Here is a 13,905-nt window from a genome sequence, read left to right as displayed (position 1 = left end):
TGAGGTTTGTGACACACACTCCGTCCAATGGGGTTTGTGACGCACACACTGTCCAGGGGCGTTTGTGACACACATAATTTCAAGAGAGTGTTGTGAAAAACGCTGTCCAATGGGATTTGTGACTCACAGGATGTCCAATGGGGTTTGTGACACAAACGCTGTCCAATGGGGTTTGTGACAACCAGGCTGTCCAATGGGGTTTGTGACGCACACACTGTCCAATGGGGTTTGTGACACACACGCTGTCCAGTGGGGTTTGTGACACACACGCTGTTCAATGGGGTTTGTGACACACAAGTTGTCCAATGGTGTTTGTGACACATACGCAATCCAGGGGGGTTTATGACACACACGCAGTTCAGGGGGGTTTCGAACACACACAATGTCCAATGGGGTTTGTGACACACACACTGTCCAATGGGGTTTGTGACGCACACCCTGTGCAGGGGTGTTTGAGACACACACAGGTTCAGGGGGGTTGTGACACACACTCTGTCCAGGGGGGTTTGTGACACACACACCCTGTCTAATGAGGTTTGTGACACACACACTCTCCAATAGGGTTTGTGACACACACACTGTCCAATGGGGTTTGTGACACACACACTGTCCAGGAGGCTTTGTGACACACACGCTGTCTAATCGTGTTTGTGACACACACGCTGTCCAATGGGGTTTCGAACAGACACGTTATCAACTGGGGTTTGTGACACACACACCGTCCAAAGGGATTTGAGACACACACCCTGTCCAGGGGTGTTTGTGTCACACACAGGTTCCAGGGGGGCTTGTAACACACACGCTGTCCAGGAGGGGTTGTGACACACACGCTCTCCAATGGGATTTTGACACACACGCTGTCCAAGGGTGTTTGTGACACACACAGGTTCCAGGGGGGCTTGTGACAGACACTGTCCAATGGGGTTTGTGACACACACACTGTCCGGTTGGGTTTCTGACACACACGCTGTCCAGGGGGGGTTGTGACACCCACGCTGTTCAATGGGGTTTGTGATACACAGACTGCAACGGGTTTATGACACACACACTGTCCAATGGGGTTTGTGCACACAAGCTGTCCAGGGCTGTTAGTGACACAGACACTGTCCAAGGGGGGTTGTGACACACACACTGTCCTATGGAGTTTGTGACACACACACGCTGTCCAATGGGGTTTGTGACACACACACTGTCCAATGGGATTTGTGAAACACACCCTGTCCAGGGGTGTTTGTGACCCACACAGTTTCCAGGGTGGGTTGTGACACACGCTGTCCAATGGGGTTTGTGACACACAGGCTGTGCAGGGAACTCTGTGACACACACGCTGTCCAATGGGGTTTGTGAAACACACGCTGTCCAATGGGGTTTGTGAAACAAACGCTGTCCAATGGGGTTTGTGACACACACAATGTCCAGGAGGGTTTGTGACACACATGCTGTCCAATGAGGTTTGTGACACACACACTATCCAATGGGGTTTGTGACGCGCACCCTGTCCAGGGACGTTTGAGACACACACAGGTTCAAGGGGGGGTTGTGACACACACCCTGGCCAGTTGGGTTTGTGACACACATGCTGTCCAGGGGGGGTTGTGACACACACGCTGTCCAATGGTGTTTGTGACACACACGCAGTCCAGGGGGGTTTATGACACACAGACAGTCCAGGGTGGTTTCGAACACACACAATGTCCAATGGGGTTCGTGACACACACACTGTCCAATGGGGTTTGTGACGCACACCCTGTGCAGGGGTGTTTGAGACACACACAGGTTCAGGGGGGTTGTGACACACACACTGTCCAGGGGGGTTTGTGACACACACACCCTGTCTAATGAGGTTTGTGACACACACACTGTCCAATGGGGTTTGTGACACACACACTGTCCAGGAAGCTTTGTGACACACACGCTGTCAACTGGGGTATGTGACACACACACCGTCCAATGGGATTTGAGACACACACCCTGTCCAGGGGTGTTTGTGACACACACAGGTTCCAGGGTGGGTTGTGACGCACGCTGTCCAATGGGGTTTGTGACACACAGGCTGTGCAGGGAACTCTGTGACACACACGCTGTCCAATGGGGTTTGTGGAACACACGCTGTCCAATGGGTTTGTGACACACACAATGTCCAGGAGGGTTTGTGACACACATGCTGTCCAATGAGGTTTGTGACACTCACCCTGTCCAATGGGGTTTGTGACGCACACGCTGTCCAGGGGCGTTTGTGACACACATAATTTCAAGAGAGTGTTGTGAAAAACGCTGTCCAATGGGATTTGTGACTCACAGGATGTCCAATGGGGTTTGTGACTCACAGGATGTCCAATGGGGTTTGTGACAACCAGGCTGTCCAATGGGGTTTGTGACGCACACACTGTCCAATGGGGTTTGTGACGCACACGCTGTCCAGGGGCGTTTGTGACACACATAATTTCAAGAGAGTGTTGTGAAAAACGCTGTCCAATGGGATTTGTGAGTCACAGGATGTCCAATGGGGTTTGTGACACAAACGCTGTCCAATGGGGTTTGTGACAACCAGGTTGTCCAATGGGGTTTGTGACGCACACACTGTCCAATGGGGTTTGTGACACACACGCTGTCCAGTGGGGTTTGTGACACACACGCTGTTCAATGGGGTTTGTGACACACAAGTTGTCCAATGGGGTTTGTGACACACACACTGTCCACTGATGTTTGTGACACACACACTGTCCAATGGGGTTTATGACACACACACTGTCCAACGGGGATTCTGACACACACACTGTCCAATGGAATTGGTAACACACATGCTGTCCAGGGGTGTTTGTGACACACACACTGTCGAATGGAGATTGTGAAACACACACTGTCCAATGGGGTTTGTGACACACACGCTGTTCAATGAGGTTTGTGACACACACGCTGTCCAATGGGGTTTGTGACACACACGCTGTCCAGGGGGGGTTGTAAAACACGCTTTTTAATGGGGTTTGTGACACACACGCTGTCCAATGGGGTCTGTGACACACACACTCACCAATGGGGTTTGTGACACACAGGATGTCCAATGGGGTTTGTGACACACACACTGTCAAATTGGATTTCTGACACACACGCTGTCCAAAAGGGTTTGTCACACACACACTCTCCAAAGGGGTATTTGACACGCACACTGTCGAATGGAATTTGTGACACACACACTGTCCAGGGGTGTTTGTGACACACACACTGTTCAGGGCGGGTTGCGACACACACTCTTCAATGGGGTTTGTGACAAACACGCTGTCCAGTGGGGTTTGTGACACAGACGCTGTCCAATGAGGTTTGTGACACACACACTGTCCACCGATGTTTGTGACACACACACTGTCCAATGGGGTTTGTGACACACACCCTGTCTAATGAGGTTTGTGACACACACACTGTCCAATGGAATTTGTGACACACATGCTGTCCAGGGGTGTTTGTGACACACACGTTGTCCAATGGGGTTTGTGACACACACTCTGTCCAATGGGGTTTGTGACACACATACTGTCCAGGGGTGTTTGTAACACAAACCCTGTCAATGGGGTTTGTGACACAGCCACTCTCCAATTGGGTTTGTGTCACACACCCTTTCCAGGGGCGTTTGTAACACAAAACCTGTCAATGGGGTTTGTGACACAGCCACTCTCCAATTGGGTTTGTGTCACACACCCTTTCCAGGGGCGTTTGTGCCACAAACGGTGTCCAGGGGTGTTTGTGAAAAACACACTGTCCAATGGGGTTTGTGACACACGCTGTCCAATGGCGTTTGTGACACACACGCTGTCCAATGGGGTTTGTGACACACATACAATCCAGGGGGGTTTATGACACACACGCAGTCCAGGGGGGTTTCGAACACACACAATGTCCAATGGGGTTTGTGACACACACACCCTGTCTAATGAGGTTTGTGACACACACAATGTCCAATGGGGTTTGTGACACACACACTGTCCAATGGGGTTTGTGACACACACACTGTCCAGGAGGCTTTGTGACACACACCCTGTCCAATGGGGTTTGTGACACACACGTTGTCCAATGGGGTTTCGAACAGACACACTGTCAACTGGGGTTTGTGACACACACACCGTCCAAAGGGATTTGAGACACACACCCTGTCCAGGGGTGTTTGTGTCACACACAGGTTCCAGGGGGGCTTGTGACACACACGCTGTCCAGGAGGGGTTGTGACACACACGCTCTCCAATGAGTTTTTTGACAAACACGCTGTTCAGGGGTGTTTATGACACACACAGGTTCCAGGGGGGCTTGTGACACATACGCTGTCCAATGGGGTTTGTGACACACACGCTGTCCAGGGGCGTTTGTGACACATACCCTGTCCAGGGTGAGTTGTGACAGAAACTGTCCAATGGGGTTTGTGACACACACGCTGTCCAATGGGGTCTGTGACACACACACTCTCCAATGGGGTTTGTGACACACAGGATGTTCAATGGGGTTTGTGACACACACACTGTCAAATTGGATTTCTGACACACACGCTGTCCAAAAGGGTTTGTCACACACACACTCTCCAAAGGGGTATCTGACATGCACACTGTCGAATGGAATTTGTGACACACACACTGTTCAGGAGTGTTTGTGACACACACACTGTTCAGGACGGGTTGCGACACACACTCTTCAATGGGGTTTGTGACAAACACGCTGTCCAGTGGGGTTTGTGACACAGACGCTGTCCAATGGGGTTTGTGACACACACACTGTCCACCGATGTTTGTGACACACACACTGTCCAATGGTGTTTGTGACACACACACTGTCCAATGGGGTTTCTGAACACACACACTGTTCAATGGAATTTGTGACACACATGCTGTCCAGGGGTGTTTGTGACACACACACTGTCCAATGGGGTTTGTGAAACACACACTGTCCAATGGAGTTTATGACACACACGCTGTCCGGGGGGGGTGTAAAACACGCTGTTTAATGGGGTTTGTGACACACACGATTTCCCATGGGGTCTGTGACACACACACTCTCCAATGGGGTTTGTTAAACAAACACTGTCCAATGGGTTTGTGACACACACAGTGTCCAGGGGTGCTTGTGACAACCACACTGTCCAAGGGGGTTTACGACACACACCCGGTCCAATGGGGTTTGTGAAACACAGGCTGTCCAATGGGGTTTGTGACACACACACTGTCTAATCGTGTTTGTGACACACATGCTGTCCAATGGGGTTTCGAACACACACGCTGTCAACTGGGGTTTTGACACACACACCGTCTAATAGAATTTGAGACACACATCCTGTCCAGGGGTGTTTGTGACACACACAGGTTCCAGGGGGGCTTGTGACAGACGCTGTCCAATGGGGTTTGTGACACACACACTGTCCGGTTGGGTTTCTGACACACACGCTGTCCAGGGGGGGTTGTGACACCCACGCTGTTCAATGGGGTTTGTGATACACAGACTGCAACGGGTTTATGACACACACACTGTCCAATGGGGTTTGTGCACACAAGCTGTCCAGGGCTGTTAGTGACACAGACACTGTCCAAGGGGGGTTGTGACACACACACTGTCCTATGGAGTTTGTGACACACACACGCTGTCCAATGGGGTTTGTGACACACACACTGTCCAATGGGATTTGTGAAACACACCCTGTCCAGGGGTGTTTGTGACCCACACAGTTTCCAGGGTGGGTTGTGACACACGCTGTCCAATGGGGTTTGTGACACACAGGCTGTGCAGGGAACTCTGTGACACACACGCTGTCCAATGGGGTTTGTGAAACACACGCTGTCCAATGGGGTTTGTGAAACACACGCTGTCCAATGGGGTTTGTGACACACACAATGTCCAGGAGGGTTTGTGACACACATGCTGTCCAATGAGGTTTGTGACACACACACTATCCAATGGGGTTTGTGACGCGCACCCTGTCCAGGGACGTTTGAGACACACATAGGTTCAAGGGGGGGTTGTGACACACACCCTGGCCAGCTGGGTTTATGACACACATGCTGTCCAGGGGGGGTTGTGACACACACGCTGTCCAATGGTGTTTGTGACACACACGCAGTTCAGGGGTGTTTATGACACACAGGCAGTCCAGGGTGGTTTCGAACACACACAATGTCCAATGGGGTTTGTGACACACACACTGTCCAATGGGGTTTGTGACGCACACCCTGTGCAGGGGTGTTTGAGACACACACAGGTTCAGGGGGGTTGTGACACACACACTGTCCAGGGGGGTTTGTGACACACACACCCTGTCTAATGAGGTTTGTGACACACACACTGTCCAATGGGGTTTGTGACACACACACTGTCCAGGAAGCTTTGTGACACACACGCTGTCAACTGGGGTATGTGACACACACACCGTCCAATGGGATTTGAGACACACACCCTGTCCAGGGGTGTTTGTGACACACACAGGTTCCAGGGTGGGTTGTGACGCACGCTGTCCAATGGGGTTTGTGACACACAGGCTGTGCAGGGAACTCTGTGACACACACGCTGTCCAATGAGGTTTGTGGAACACACGCTGTCCAATGGGGTTTGTGACACACACAATGTCCAGGAGGGTTTGTGACACACATGCTGTCCAATGAGATTTGTGACACACACTCCGTCCAATGGGGTTTGTGACGCACACACTGTCCAGGGGCGTTTGTGACACACATAATTTCAAGAGAGTGTTGTGAAAAACGCTGTCCAATGGGATTTGTGACTCACAGGATGTCCAATGGGGTTTGTGACACAAACGCTGTCCAATGGGGTTTGTGACAACCAGGCTGTCCAATGGGGTTTGTGACGCACACACTGTCCAATGGGGTTTGTGACGCACACCCTGTGCAGGGGTGTTTGAGACACACACAGGTTCAGGGGGGTTGTGACACACACTCTGTCCAGGGGGGTTTGTGACACACACACCCTGTCTAATGAGGTTTGTGACACACACACTCTCCAATAGGGTTTGTGACACACACACTGTCCAATGAGGTTTGTGACACACACACTGTCCAGGAGGCTTTGTGACACACACGCTGTCTAATCGTGTTTGTGACACACACGCTGTCCAATGGGGTTTCGAACAGACACGCTGTCAACTGGGGTTTGTGACACACACACCGTCCAAAGGGATTTGAGACACACACCCTGTCCAGGGGTGTTTGTGTCACACACAGGTTCCAGGGGGGCTTGTAACACACACGCTGTCCAGGAGGGGTTGTGACACACACGCTCTCCAATGGGATTTTGACACACACGCTGTCCAAGGGTGTTTGTGACACACACAGGTTCCAGGGGGGCTTGTGACAGACACTGTCCAATGGGGTTTGTGACACACACACTGTCCGGTTGGGTTTCTGACACACACGCTGTCCAGGGGGGGTTGTGACACCCACGCTGTTCAATGGGGTTTGTGATACACAGACTGCGACGGGTTTATGACACACACACTGTCCAATGGGGTTTGTGCACACAAGCTGTCCAGGGCTGTTAGTGACACACACACTGTCCAAGGGGGGTTGTGACACACACACTGTCCTATGGAGTTTGTGACACACACACGCTGTCCAATGGGGTTTGTGACACACACACTGTCCAATGGGATTTGTGAAACACACCCTGTCCAGGGGTGTTTGTGACCCACACCCTTTCCAGGGTGGGTTGTGACACACGCTGTCCAATGGGGTTTGTGACACACAGGCTGTGCAGGGAACTCTGTGACACACACTCTGTCCAATGGGGTTTGTGAAACACACGCTGTCCAATGGGGTTTGTGACACACACAATGTCCAGGAGGGTTTGTGACACACATGCTGTCCAATGAGGTTTGTGACACACACACTATCCAATGGGGTTTGTGACGCGCACCCTGTCCAGGGACGTTTGAGACACACACAGATTCAAGGGGGGGTTGTGACACACACCCTGGCCAGCTGGGTTTGTGAAACACATGCTGTCCAGGGGGGGTTGTGACAAACACGCTGTCCAATGGGGTTTGTGACACACACGCAGTCCAGGGGGGTTTATGACACACACGCAGTCCAGGGTGGTTTCGAACACACACAATGTCCAATGGGGTTCGTGACACACACACTGTCCAATGGGGTTTGTGACGCACACCCTGTGCAGGGGTGTTTGAGACACACACAGGTTCAGGGGGGTTGTGACACACACACTGTCCAGGGGGGTTTGTGACACACACACCCTGTCTAATGAGGTTTGTGACACACACACTGTCCAATGGGGTTTGTGACACACACACTGTCCAGGAAGCTTTGTGACACACACGCTGTCAACTGGGGTATGTGACACACACACCGTCCAATGGGATTTGAGACACACACCCTGTCCAGGGGTGTTTGTGACACACACAGGTTCCAGGGTGGGTTGTGACGCACGCTGTCCAATGGGGTTTGTGACACACAGGCTGTGCAGGGAACTCTGTGACACACACGCTGTCCAATGGGGTTTGTGACACACACAATGTCCAGGAGGGTTTGTGACACACATGCTGTCCAATGAGGTTTGTGACACTCACCCTGTCCAATGGGGTTTGTGACGCACACGCTGTCCAGGGACGTTTGTGACACACATAATTTCAAGAGAGTGTTGTGAAAAACGCTGTCCAATGGGATTTGTGACTCACAGGATGTCCAATGGGGTTTGTGACACAAACGCTGTCCAATGGGGTTTGTGACAACCAGGCTGTCCAATGGGGTTTGTGACGCACACACTGTCCAATGGGGTCTGTGACGCACACACTGTCCAGGGGCGATAGTGACACACATAATTTCAAGAGAGTGTTGTGAAAAACGCTGTCCAATGGGATTTGTGACTCACAGGATGTCCAATGGGGTTTGTGACACAAACGCTGTCCAATGGGGTTTGTGACAACCAGGCTGTCCAATGGGGTTTGTGACGCACACACTGTCCAATGGGGTTTGTGACACACACGCTGTCCAGTGGGGTTTGTGACACACACGCTGTTCAATGGGGTTTGTGACACACAAGTTGTCCAATGGGGTTTGTGACACACACACTGTCCACTGATGTTTGTGACACACACACTGTCCAATGGGGTTTATGACACACACACTGTCCAACGGGGATTCTGACACACACACTGTCCAATGGAATTGGTAACACACATGCTGTCCAGGGGTGTTTGTGACACACACACTGTCGAATGGAGATTGTGAAACACACACTGTCCAATGGGGTTTGTGACACACACGCACTGTCCAATGGGGTTTGTGACACACACGCTGTCCAATGGGGTTTGTGACACATACGCTGTCCAGGGGGGGTTGTAAAACACGCTTTTTAATGGGGTTTGTGACACACACGCTGTCCAATGGGGTCTGTGACACACACACTCTCCAATGGGGTTTGTGACACACAGGATGTCCAATGGGGTTTGTGACACACACACTGTCAAATTGGATTTCTGACACACACGCTGTCCAAAAGGGTTTGTGACACACACACTCTAGAAAGGGGTATCTGACACGCACACTGTCGAATGGAATTTGTGACACACACACTGTCCAGGGGTGTTTGTGACACACACACTGTTCAGGGCGGGTTGCGACACACACTCTTCAATGGGGTTTGTGACAAACACGCTGTCCAGTGGGGTTTGTGACACAGACGCTGTCCAATGGGGTTTGTGACACACACACTGTCCACCGATGTTTGTGACACACACACTGTCCAATGGGGTTTGTGACACACACCCTGTCTAATGAGGTTTGTGACACACACACTGTCCAATGGAATTTGTGACACACATGCTGTCCAGGGGTATTTGTGACACACACGCTGTCCAATGGGAATTGTGACACACACTCTGTCCAATGGGGTTTGTGACACACATACTGTCCAGGGGTGTTTGTAACACAAACCCTGTCAATGGGGTTTGTGACACAGCCACTCTCCAATTGGGTTTGTGTCACACACCCTTTCCAGGGGCGTTTGTAACACAAAACCTGTCAATGGGGTTTGTGACACAGCCACTCTCCAATTGGGTTTGTGTCACACACCCTTTCCAGGGGCGTTTGTGACACAAACGGTGTCCAGGGGTGTTTGTGAAAAACACACTGTCCAATGGGGTTTGTGACACACGCTGTCCAATAGCGTTTGTGACACACACGCTGTCCAATGGGGTTTGTGACACACACACTGTCCAATGGGGTTTGTGACGCACACCCTGTGCAGGGGTGTTTGAGACACACACAGGTTCAGGGGGGTTGTGACACACACTCTGTCCAGGGGGTTTTGTGACACACACACCCTGTCTAATGAGGTTTGTAACACACACACTCTCCAATAGGGTTTGTGACACACACACTGTCCAATGGGGTTTGTGACACACACACTGTCCAGGAGGCTTTGTGACACACACGCTGTCTAATCGTATTTGTGACACACACGCTGTCCAATGGGGTTTCGAACAGATACGCTGTCAACTGGGGTTTGTGACACACACACCGTCCAAAGGGATTTGAGACACACACCCTGTCCAGGGGTGTTTGTGTCACACACAGGTTCCAGGGGGGCTTGTAACACACACGCTGTCCAGGAGGGATTGTGACACACACGCTCTCCAATGGGATTTTGACACACACGCTGTCCAAGGGTGTTTGTGACACACACAGGTTCCAGGGGGGCTTGTGACAGACACTGTCCAATGGGATTTGTGACACACACACTGTCCGGTTGGGTTTCTGACACAAACGCTGTTCAGGGGGGGGTTGTGACACCCACGCTGTTCAATGGGGTTTGTGATACACAGACTGCAACGGGTTTATGACACACACACTGTCCAATGGGGTTTGTGCACACAAGCTGTCCAGGGCTGTTAGTGACACACACACTGTCCGAGGGGGGTTGTGACACACACACTGTCCTATGAAGTTTGTGACACACACACGCTGTCCAATGGGGTTTGTGACACACACACTGTCCAATGGGATTTGTGAAACACACCCTGTCCAGGGGTGTTTGTGACCCACACAGTTTCCAGGGTGGGTTGTGACACACGCTGTCCAATGGGGTTTGTGACACACAGGCTGTGCAGGGAACTCTGTGACACACACTCTGTCCAATGGGGTTTGTGAAACACACGCTGTTCAATGGGGTTTGTGAAACACACGCTGTCCAATGGGGTTTGTGACACACACAATGTCCAGGAGGGTTTGTGACACACATGCTGTCCAATGAGGTTTGTGACACACACACTATCCAATGGGGTTTGTGACGCGCACCCTGTCCAGGGACGTTTGAGACACACACAGGTTCAAGGGGGGGTTGTGACACACACCCTGGCCAGCTGGATTTGTGACACACATGCTGTCCAGGGGGGGTTGTGACACACACGCTGTCCAATGGTGTTTGTGACACACACGCAGTCCAGGGGGGTTTATGACACACAGGCAGTCCAGGGTGGTTTCGAACACACACAATGTCCAATGGGGTTCGTGACACACACACTGTCCAATGGGGTTTGTGACGCACACCCTGTGCAGGGGTGTTTGAGACACACACAGGTTCAGGGGGGTTGTGACACACACACTGTCCAGGGGGGTTTGTGACACACACACCCTGTCTAATGAGTTTTGTGACACACACACTGTCCAATGTGGTTTGTGACACACACACTGTCCAGGAAGCTTTGTGACACACACGTTGTCAACTGGGGTATGTGACACACACACCGTCCAATGGGATTTGAGACACACACCCTGTCCAGGGGTGTTTGTGACACACACAGGTTCCAGGGTGGATTGTGACGCACACTGTCCAATGGGGTTTGTGACACACAGGCTGTGCAGGGAACTCTGTGACACACACGCTGTCCAATGGGGTTTGTGGAACACACGCTGTCCAATGGGGTTTGTGACACACACAATGTCCAGGAGGGTTTGTGACACACATGCTGTCCAATGAGGTTTGTGACACTCACCCTGTCCAATGGGGTTTGTGACGCACACGCTGTCCAGGGGCGTTTGTGACACACATAATTTCAAGAGAGTGTTGTGAAAAACGCTGTCCAATGGGATTTGTGACTCACAGGATGTCCAATGGGGTTTGTGACACAAACGCTGTCCAATGGGGTTTGTGACAACCAGGCTGTCCAATGGGGTTTGTGACGCACACGCTGTCCAGGGGCATTTGTGACACACATAATTTCAAGAGAGTGTTGTGAAAAACGCTGTCCAATGGGATTTGTGACTCACAGGATGTCCAATGGGGTTTGTGACACAAACGCTGTCCAATGGGGTTTGTGACAACCAGGCTGTCCAATGGGGTTTGTGACGCACACACTGTCCAATGGGGTTTGTGACACACAGGCTGTCCAGTGGGGTTTGTGACACACACGCTGTTCAATGGGGTTTGTGACACACAAGTTGTCCAATGGGGTTTGTGACACACACACTGTCCACTGATGTTTGTGACACACACACTGTCCAATGGGGTTTATGACACACACACTGTCCAGGAGGGGATTCTGACACACACACTGTCCAATGGAATTGGTAACACACATGCTGTCCAGGGGTGTTTGTGACACACACACTGTCGAATGGAGATTGTGAAACACACACTGTCCAATGGGGTTTGTGACACACACGCTGTTCAATGAGGTTTGTGACACACACGCTGTCCAATGGGGTTTGTGACACACACGCTGTCCAGGGGGGGTTGTAAAACACGCTTTTTAATGGGGTTTGTGACACACACGCTGTCCAATGGGTTCTGTGACACACACACTCTCCAATGGGGTTTGTGACACACAGGATGTCCAATGGGGTTTGTGACACACACACTGTCAAATTGGATTTCTGACACACACGCTGTCCAAAAGGATTTGTGACACACACACTCTCCAAAGGGGTATCTGACACGCACACTGTCGAATGGAATTTGTGACACACACACTGTCCAGGGGTGTTTGTGACACACACACTGTTCAGGGCGGGTTGCGACACACACTCTTCAATGGGGTTTGTGACAAACACGCTGTCCAGTGGGGTTTGTGACACAGACGCTGTCCAATGGGGTTTGTGACACACACACTGTCCACCGATGTTTGTGACACACACACTGTCCAATGGGGTTTGTGACACACACCCTGTCTAATGAGGTTTGTGACACACACACTGTCCAATGGAATTTGTGACACACATGCTGTCCAGGGGTGTTTGTGACACACACGCTGTCCAATGGGAATTGTGACACACACTCTGTCCAATGGGGTTTGTGACACACATACTGTCCAGGGGTGTTTGTAACACAAACCCTGTCAATGGGGTTTGTGACACAGCCACTCTCCAATTGGGTTAGTGTCACACACCCTTTCCAGGGGCGTTTGTAACACAAAACCTGTCAATGGGGTTTGTGACACAGCCACTCTCCAATTGGGTTTGTGTCACACACCCTTTCCAGGGGCGTTTGTGACACAAACGCTGTCCAGGGGTGTTTGTGAAAAACACACTGTCCAATGGGGTTTGTGACACACGCTGTCCAATGGCGTTTGTGACACACACGCTGTCCAATGGGGTTTGTGAAACACACACTGTCCAGGGGCCTTTGTGACACACACGCTGTCCAATGGTGTTTGTGACACACACGCAATCCAGGGGGGTTTATGACACACACGCAGTCCAGGGGGGTTTCGAACACACACAATGTCCAATGGGGTTTGTGACACACACACTGTCCAATGGGGTTTGTGACGCACACCCTGTGCAGGGGTGTTAGAGACACACACAGGTTCAGGGGGGTTGTGACACACACTCTGTCCAGGGGGTTTTGTGACACACACACCCTGTCTAACGAGGTTTGTGACACACACACTCTCCAATAGGGTTTGTG

The sequence above is a fragment of the Nesoenas mayeri genome (assembly GCF_963082525.1).
Source record: "Nesoenas mayeri genome assembly, chromosome: 22".
NCBI lineage: Eukaryota > Metazoa > Chordata > Aves > Columbiformes > Columbidae > Nesoenas > Nesoenas mayeri.
The sequence above is the reverse complement of the archived record's forward strand: the minus strand, read 5'-3'. Positions refer to the sequence as shown.